Genomic DNA, 8,529 nt, shown 5'->3' with positions numbered 1-8,529 from the left:
CAAACAAACCTGGACAAGATCTGGAAAGATTGAGAATGTAATGAGAGGTGAACAGAAATGAACCTTTTGGGGGTCAGGGCGGACTGAGAATATGGAGTCCGTGGTACAGCGCTTGTCTGGTATATGTGAAAATCAGCTGGAGATGAGCCCATTTTCTTTCCAGTTGTGTTGGGCCTTGTGATTATCTGAATAGCTCTGTCGAGTGAAGCATGGGAATTAGATCCTGCACTGCATGCGATAGGTGGAGGGGGCACTTCCAGCCTGGGCTTCAGATCTAGATCTTCTCTTCGGGAACTGGTGCTGAAAGCTGGTACGGTGGAAGAGATTTGTGCATGCTAGGCAAGCACTCTACCACTAGGCCAAACTCCCAGCCCGATTACCTCTAATTTTAAAGTTGAGGGAATTCAATTTTTTTTTAATGCTAGTACTGGGGCTTGAACTCAGGATCTTAGCTTTTCATTCAAGGTTGGTGCTTTACCACCTCCATTTTTGTCTTTTTTGTGGTTGTTGCTAATTAATTGGAAATGAGAGTCCCAGAGATTTGCCTGTCCTGACTGGCTCTGAATCCTGATCCCTAGAGTCTCAGCCTCCTGAGTAGCTAGGATTGCAATCCTAGCATGAGCCATCGATGCCTCCCTGGAACTGAACTTTTGAGAGATTAGGTAACATGCACAGTAACAGATTACTCGGGAGAGAAATATTTGAAGATCTGATTAGATAAATCTGGAGAAATTACTTGGCAAATTGTCAAGTGCTATAGACATTTCTACCATCATTGATGAGTAATTAGTGCCAATCTGTTAGGGAAGTGCCAGTCTCTTCTCCCCCAGTGCTCTTTCTAGTGGACTTCACCTAATTCTGCATTATCATGTTTATTTGCTTCCAAAGGGGCATAGCTCGTGTGTGCAGATGTTTCAGTGGCCCTGCCTCACATCTGGACAACTATATTCACGACAGATCCAAAGAAGAAACCAAAGGAAACCACTTTTCCCTACTCCTCTGCTAGGATTTAATAAGATTCTGCTGTGTTAATACAATGGTTCTTTGGTGTGTGGGGGGGCTCATGATGCTTCTCTCAGGAAGGACCTCTCTATTTCCAAGTCCTTGCTGCCTCTCCTGTGTATTCTCATAAGCAGGGTGCATGAAGCCCCTTTGTCACCTTTACAAGTGGGCAGCTACAGAAGCAGCAGTCTGGATACCAGTGTGTGGAGAGAGATACGCTGTTCCTTCCCCAGCTGTCTCACCCAGAATGATTGGCGACTCCTTTACAAGAGGCTTCGCCCCTCCTCTCATGTAAAGGTTATCACAGTGCTCACCATTCCAGTTTTCACTGTGGCTGTAACTTCCATTTAAACAACTTCAGCAATGGGAATATAATACCAAACAGGGAAAAGCAGGTGACATTTTGTTCCCACAGTCTGATGAGGGCTATGTGGTTTGTTACGTCTTTACATCTTTTTCTTCCCCAACCTGCTGTTACTCCTATCTCAAGGCCCATCTTGCTTCCCAGAAGTCAAGTGATTGTACACAGCATTTGGTTAACCCCTACCATCCTGGCCTCTCATCCTGATCCTCGCATAGTTGGGACTGGGGGAATTCTCAGCAGACCCATTATAGAAATATGAGGACTTGAGAGGTGTGGTGACATGCCATTCAGCCTAAGTTTGTATGTCACATCAAGTGACCTCTTTTAGATCCATTTTTGTTCTCCATTAAAAAAAAAAAAAAGCAACTTTTTAGAGCTCTAAGCAAGAGAAGTGAAATTGATCTAAGCTTGTATCTGGGATCCATATTGGCTCACAACTGTTCTGCCATAGTGACATGCTAACAGATTTCCTCCTCTTATAATTCTTTGCTAAACTCTGGTTGCTTGGAAGCAGCATGGACTTTGACAGCTGTAGGCTTTGGGAGCTGTCTGGTCTCACTTCTGACACCTGGATCTTGCTTGCTGTTAACTCCCAAAGACTTGAGAGCCTTCTGCCTTCTCCAAGTCAGGGGCAATCTTTTTGGTTTCTTTTTGTTGGATATTTTGGACACAGTTTCCCAAGTAGCACACATTGACTTCAAAAATCGTATAATCTGGCCAGGCGCAATGGCTCACGCTTGTAATCCTAGCTATTTTGTAGGCTGAGATCTGAGGATCAAGGTTCAAAGCCAGCCTGGGCCCAAAAGGACCTGAGACTCTTATCTCCAGTTATCTTCTAGAAAATGGGAAGTGGGGCTTGGCTCAAGGATCGGGTGGTAGCCTTGCTGTAGAGCTCAGGGCCAAATGCCCAGGCCCAAGGGTAGGGTGGTAGCCTTGAGCTGAAGAGCATAGGGACAGTGCCCAGGCCTAGAGTTCAAGCCCCAGGACCCCCCCCCCCAAAAAAAAAACCCCTTATAATCTGACAGGTGCTGGTGGCTCACACTTATAATCCTAGGTATTCAGGGGACTGAGATCTGAAGATCATGGTTTTAAGTCAGTTTTTGCAGGAAAGTCGGTGAGACTCTTATCTCCAATTAATCATCCCCCACCCTCCCAAAATCCAGTAGAGCTGTGGCTCAAGTGGCAAAGCTCTAGCTTTGAGCAAAAAGACTAGAGATGTTGCCCAGGCACTGAGTTCAAATCCAAGGACCGGCATGATTAACAAATTCCCTTTTAATCCTTCTCAGCTTTCCAACAGTTGTATTCACTGAACCAGAAACTTTCAATCCCTGATGTAGAGGAAGCTCACATTGGCACACTGCTACTTTACAGAATCTTGGAATGTGTTTTTAGATTATTTTTATAATACTAGATTAAATTATCATTAAAATGATGTTTCTTTTAGACCCTATAATAATTAACCAGATTTCCCACTAAAAGTTCTAATTACTCTATTTTTCCTATGTCTCATATAGTAACTTATGACTTTTTTTTTTGGTCATGGGGCTTGATCTCTTGGCCTGGGCACTGCCCCTGAGCTCTTCAGCTCAAGGCTACCACCCTTCCCCTGGACCTGGGCGCTGTCCCTTAGATCTTCAGCTCAAGGCTACCGCCCTTTCCCTAGAGCCACAGTGCCACTTCCCATTTTCTAGAGATTAACTGGAGATAAAAGTCTCCGGTCCTTTTGTGCCCAGGCTGGCTTTGAACCTTGATCCTCAGATCTCAGCCTCCTGAGTAGCTAGGATTAGTTGTGAGCCATGGCACCCGGCTCCATATACTTTTTGGCTCAGAGCTATTGCTCTACTACTTTGCTTTTTTTTTTTTTTTTTTTTGCCAGTCCTGTGCTTGGGCTCAGGGCCTGAGCACTGTCCTTGGACTTTCTCAAGGCTAGAGCTCTACCACTTGAGCCACAGCACCACTTCTGGCTTTTTGCTATGTATGTGGTACTGAGGCATCGAACCCGGGTCTTCGTGCATGCTAGGCAAGCACTCTACCACTAGGCTAAACTCCCGGCCCCTACTACTTTGCTTTTTGATAGTTGACTGGAGATGAGTCTCACAGATTTTCTTGCCTGAATTGCCTCTGAACTTCAGTCCTCAAATTTCAGCCTCCTGAGTAGCTAGGATTAGAAATATGGGCCACTGGTCACAGCTTTCTTTCCTTCTTTCTTTTCAAAAATACAGTATATTCTATTTTTTAATCACATTGAACTCTTCCACTTAGTTATGGTGTGTAATCATTTTAATACAGTGTTGAAATAGGTTTGCTAGTGTTCTATTTTTTTTCCCTTGTCAGTTGTGGGACTTGAACTCTGGGCCTGAGCACTGTCCCTGAGCTCTGCAGCTCAAGGTTACCACCTTACCCCTTGAACCACAGTGCCACTTCCAGGTTTTTGGTGGTTAATTGAAGATAAGAGTCTCACGGACTTTAGTTCCCTGGGCTGGCTTTGAACCTGGATCCTCAGATTTCAGTCTCCTGTATAGGTAGGATTACAGGTGTGAGCCACTGCACCCAGCTTGGTTTGCTAGTGTTTTGTTGATAGTTTTTGAATTACATTGCCTAGTTTTGGTATCAGAATGATAGCTTTAAAGAAGCTAAAAAAAAAGTGTTGGACTGGAAGTGCAACTTGGTAATAGTATGCTTACCTTAGTATGTATGATCCTCAGAACCACCAAAAAAAGAGAGTTTTCTCTTTTTTCATTGTAATGTATAAAGGGGTTACAGTTATATTCGCCAGATAATAGTTGTATTACTTCTCACACATTGATACCCCTTCTCATGTTTTTGTCCCCATTTCCCTCCCTGCAAGAAAGTTTTCTTATTGAATGTTTTGGAAGAGTTTGAGAAGGATTCGTGTTAATTCTTCACTATTGGATATTGTCAGGGATTTAAAACAGTTTTTGTTTTCTTTTTAACTTACTTGGTACTTTTGTGCCATAATTTTTTAAGTAATATTTCGGATGTATTTGGTAGCCCATAAGTCCTTTAAAGTCTATTTAGTCTTCATTCTACTTCTCATGTGCAATAACAATTCGAATTATTCTAGCTTCAAGTTCAGTGTTACTTTTTTTGACCATTCAAATCTGCAACTGAACTTCTGTAGGGAATTTTTCATTTTACTTATTGTACTTTCTTCACTTCATATATATATATATATATACACACACACACACACACACACACACATACACATACACACATACACACACACACACACACACACACACACACACATATATATATATATATTTTTTTTTTTTTTTTTGCCAGTCCTGGGGCCTGAACTTGGGCCTGGGCACTGTCCTTGACCTTCTTTTGCTCAAAGCTAGCACTACCACTTGAGCCACATCACCACTTCCAGCTTTATCTGTGTATGTGGTACCCAGGAATGGAACCCAGAGCTTTGTGTATGCTAGGCAAGCACTCTACCACCAAGCCACACTCCCGGCCCCTCACTTCAGAATTTTTTGGCTTCTTTTTATAATTTATCTTTGTTGATAGTCTAATATTGTTCCTATATTGTTTTCCTCTTTAGTTCTTTGCTTGTGCTTTCCTTATAGCAACTTGAGCATATTTAAGGAAGTTGTTTTAATGGTTGTGTGTAATTTTGTTCTCTGAATAAACCACACTTTTTTGTATGTCTTTTAATTTTTGTTGAAAACAGATCTTTGAATATTGTGGTACTGTAAAAGATTAAACATTTTAGTCAGGGTTTGGGGATTATTTATGCATACATATTGGAGCTTGAATTCAGGGCCAGGGTGCTGTCCCTGGGCTTTTTTACTCAAGACTAGCACTCTTCACTTCAGCTTTCACTGCACTTCCAGATTTTTGGTGGTTAAGTGGTGATGAGAGTTTCACAGACTTTCCTGTCAGTGCTCATTTTGAGCCAGAGCTCACTTTAAACCGCGATCTTCAGATCTCAGCCTTCTGAGTAGCTAGGATTACAGATGTGAGCCACCAGTGCCTGGCTGTATTTTTTGTTTTTAATAATTGATGTTTATATCCCTTGTCATTGTCATGTGTAGCCATTGAATCTCCAGATAGTTCATGTATGCTTGGGAATTACAAAATAAAATGAACCAAAAAATAAAATAGATACTCCCTTCCTCTCCCAAAGTAAGGTCATCCTGGATATTGTGGTCAGACTCCTCCGTCCTAAAACAATAGGACAATGACATGACGACAATGACATGACAACAAAACACTTGCGGGTCAAACTAACAACCCTTTAGATGAAATGCAGTAAAATACTAAGGATACAATAGACCACCTAAAGTCCACTGAGGAAATTAATGCAACTTTATTGGTTCTCTCTGCTGTTAAAAAAAAAAAGCAGCCTCTATAACATGGGAAACATATGGCAGAACTTAGAACCAGATGAGCAGGACCAAGTCATGTTCAGAAATGTCCTGAGAAGACGGTAAGCTTTCACCTCGGGTTGTCTCTAGGCACTACAAGCTTATATGGCAGCACCGAGCCAGTCTGCCGATTTGGGGAGAACTTTCTAAATTTTGCTGATGTTGCGTGTTGATTTTGCTTTAAGACTGTTTTGCTGTATAGCACAGGGTAGCCTCAGACTTGTATTCCTCCCGCCTCAGACTCTTGTACTGTGATTATACTCACATGACATCATGCTCAACTGATTTCCAAGTCATGTCTGGCTTCTCCCAGCTTTTTTTTTGTTTTGCTTTTTTGGGGGGTGGATCATGTGGCTTGAACTTGGCCTGGGTGCTCTTTGGCTCAAGGCTACCACCCTTCCTCTTGAGCCACACCCCTCTTCCCCTTTTTTCTAGAGATTAATTGTAGCTTTGAGTCTCTTGTTCTTTAGTGCCTAGGCTGGCTTTGAACCTTGATTGTCAGATCTCAGCCTCCTGAGTAGCTAGGATTACAGGTATGAGCCTCAGGTGCCCCATCTTTTTTTGTTTTTGTCAGTCCTGGGGCTTGAACTCAGAGCCTGAGCACTGTCCTTAGGCTTTCATCAAAGCTAGTGCTCTACCACTTGAGCCACAGCACCAGTTCTGGCTTTTCTATGTATGTGGTTCCAAAGAATTGAACTTGCGTCTTTGTGTGTGCTAGGAAAGCATTCTACCACTAGTACAAACTCCCGGCCGAAGCTGGTTTTTATCTCTTTACTTGCTTTTCAGTATTTCTGTTGAGAAGAGGATGGAAAGCCCAGTATACCATGTTGCTGGAATAACAACTATTAGTTCTTTATATACTGAAGGTTTAGTTTATGCAATTAACTCTTAAGTTTTGCAGAATAATTTTTTCCATATATTTTTTATTGTAATTGTACTTAATAGAAGGGTTACATTATATTCACCAGATAGAAGGTGCATTACTTCACATACATTGATTCCCTTTCTCATGTCTGGGTCCCCATTTCTCTACCCCCATCCCCACCCCTCATCTTGTTTTCCCCCCTTCCCTATCCAATTTCAAATAACCAAATACACATATATACAATATATCAGATAACAAGGTAAAATACTGTAACAATATGAGAGAACCAAGGGACAGCAAAAGAAATGAGAGATAATGTAGTAAATTAATCACTCATTATATGGCTTTTGTTTCTATATCCTGGAGGTCCTTTCATTTAGCATCATACTATATGGCCTTATGTATCTAGGTTTTGTTCTATTGTAAATCTCTGCTAGGAGAGCCCAAGGTTTCTATTGATTATGACAAATAAGGGAAACCATTGAGCCTAAGTTCCTTTGAGTCTGGCTTACTTCACTTAATAGGATTTTTTCTTAGTCTTTCCATTTCCTTACCAAAAAAATATGGAACACTTCATGAATTTGCGCAGGGGCCAGGTTTATCTTCTATCATTCCAGTTTTAGTATATGTGCTGCCGAATTGAGCACTGCAGAATAATTTGAAGCTTGTTTATTTTATTTTTCCTGTTGATAATAGCTGTTCCTGATCATGGCAGTTTCTGCATCTAGTTATTCCCAGCCTCAGTTGCATGTTGGACTTACCTATGGAGGTGTTTGCATGCCCCCACCCCCACACACATGTGACAGTACTAAGGCTTAAACTCGGGGCTAGGGGCTCTCCCTTAGCTTTTTGCTCAATGCTTGTGTTCTACCAGTTGAAATATACTTCCATTTCTGGCTTTTTGCTGGTTGGTTGGATGTGACAGTCTTGAACAAATTTTCTCCTGGCTTTGAACCATGATCCTCAGATTTCAGCCTCCTCTGTAGCTAGCATTACAGGACTAAGCCACAAGAGCCCTGGCTGAGGTATTTTTCTAGAAAAAAAAAAGCTTGAAATTCTCAGATTTAGAGAATCATAAACTCTGAGGGCAAATAGCAAGAAAGAGTGCAACAGAAATTCTCTGTAGAGGTTAATGATGTAGTAAAATACCTCATTTTTACATTGAGTCCATTATTAAGTATGGCATTGTGGTAAAGTTACTCTTTTTTTTTCCGGTTAATGGGGCTTGAACTCTGGGCCTGGATGTTGTCCCTGAGCTCTTCAGCTCAAGGTTACCACTCTATCCCTTGAGCCACAGCGACACTTCCAGTTTTCTGGTTGTTAATTGGAGATCAGTCTCATGGACTTTAGTGCCCGGGCTGGCTTTGAACCTGGATCCTCAGATCTCAGCTTCCTGAGTAGCTAGGATTATAGGCCTGAGCCACCAGCACCCAGCCAGTAAAGTTATACTTGAAGAATGAAATAAAAATTTATTCATGGAATTTATGGGAAATCCTAATTTTATCTGAGACAAGGTCTTGCTATGTAACCCAGACTGGTTTGTGCAGCGCGCCTGTGTGCGTGCGTGCGTGTGTGCGTGCGTGTGTGTGGCTGGGGGTTGAACCTAGGGCCTTGCCTTGGACATGTTCAGAGTGGCTCTGCCACTGAGCTAAATTCCTAGTCTGGTTTGTTTTCATTATTACATCTTAATAGGAAAAGTAGAACAATAAAAATGGATTCTAAAGATAATGGGACAATAGATTATGTAGGGTTAATCTGCTTAGGACCTTCATTTGTTAGGAAAGATTGTCAAACATAAATAATTTAGTTGAAGAAGGATAGGTAAAGATCTTTCATGAGAAGAGACATTCAAATCTATTCACACTAGTTGCTGTCTCTGCCTGTGTTCTTTCCCTTTG

General features: G+C 41.8%; 1 pseudogene; it reads right to left on the bottom strand.

Annotated features, from left to right (window-relative positions):
* Positions 1–7,188: 7,188 nt before the first annotated feature.
* LOC150055192 (U6 spliceosomal RNA) lies at positions 7,189–7,278 on the bottom strand (annotated as a pseudogene).
* Positions 7,279–8,529: the final 1,251 nt, after the last annotated feature.

The sequence above is a fragment of the Megascapheus bottae genome, chromosome 14 (genome assembly GCF_031878675.1).
Source record: "Megascapheus bottae isolate mThoBot1 chromosome 14, mThoBot2.hap1, whole genome shotgun sequence".
Taxonomy (NCBI): Eukaryota; Metazoa; Chordata; class Mammalia; order Rodentia; family Geomyidae; genus Megascapheus; species Megascapheus bottae.
This window is presented reverse-complemented; position numbering and strand designations above follow the sequence as displayed.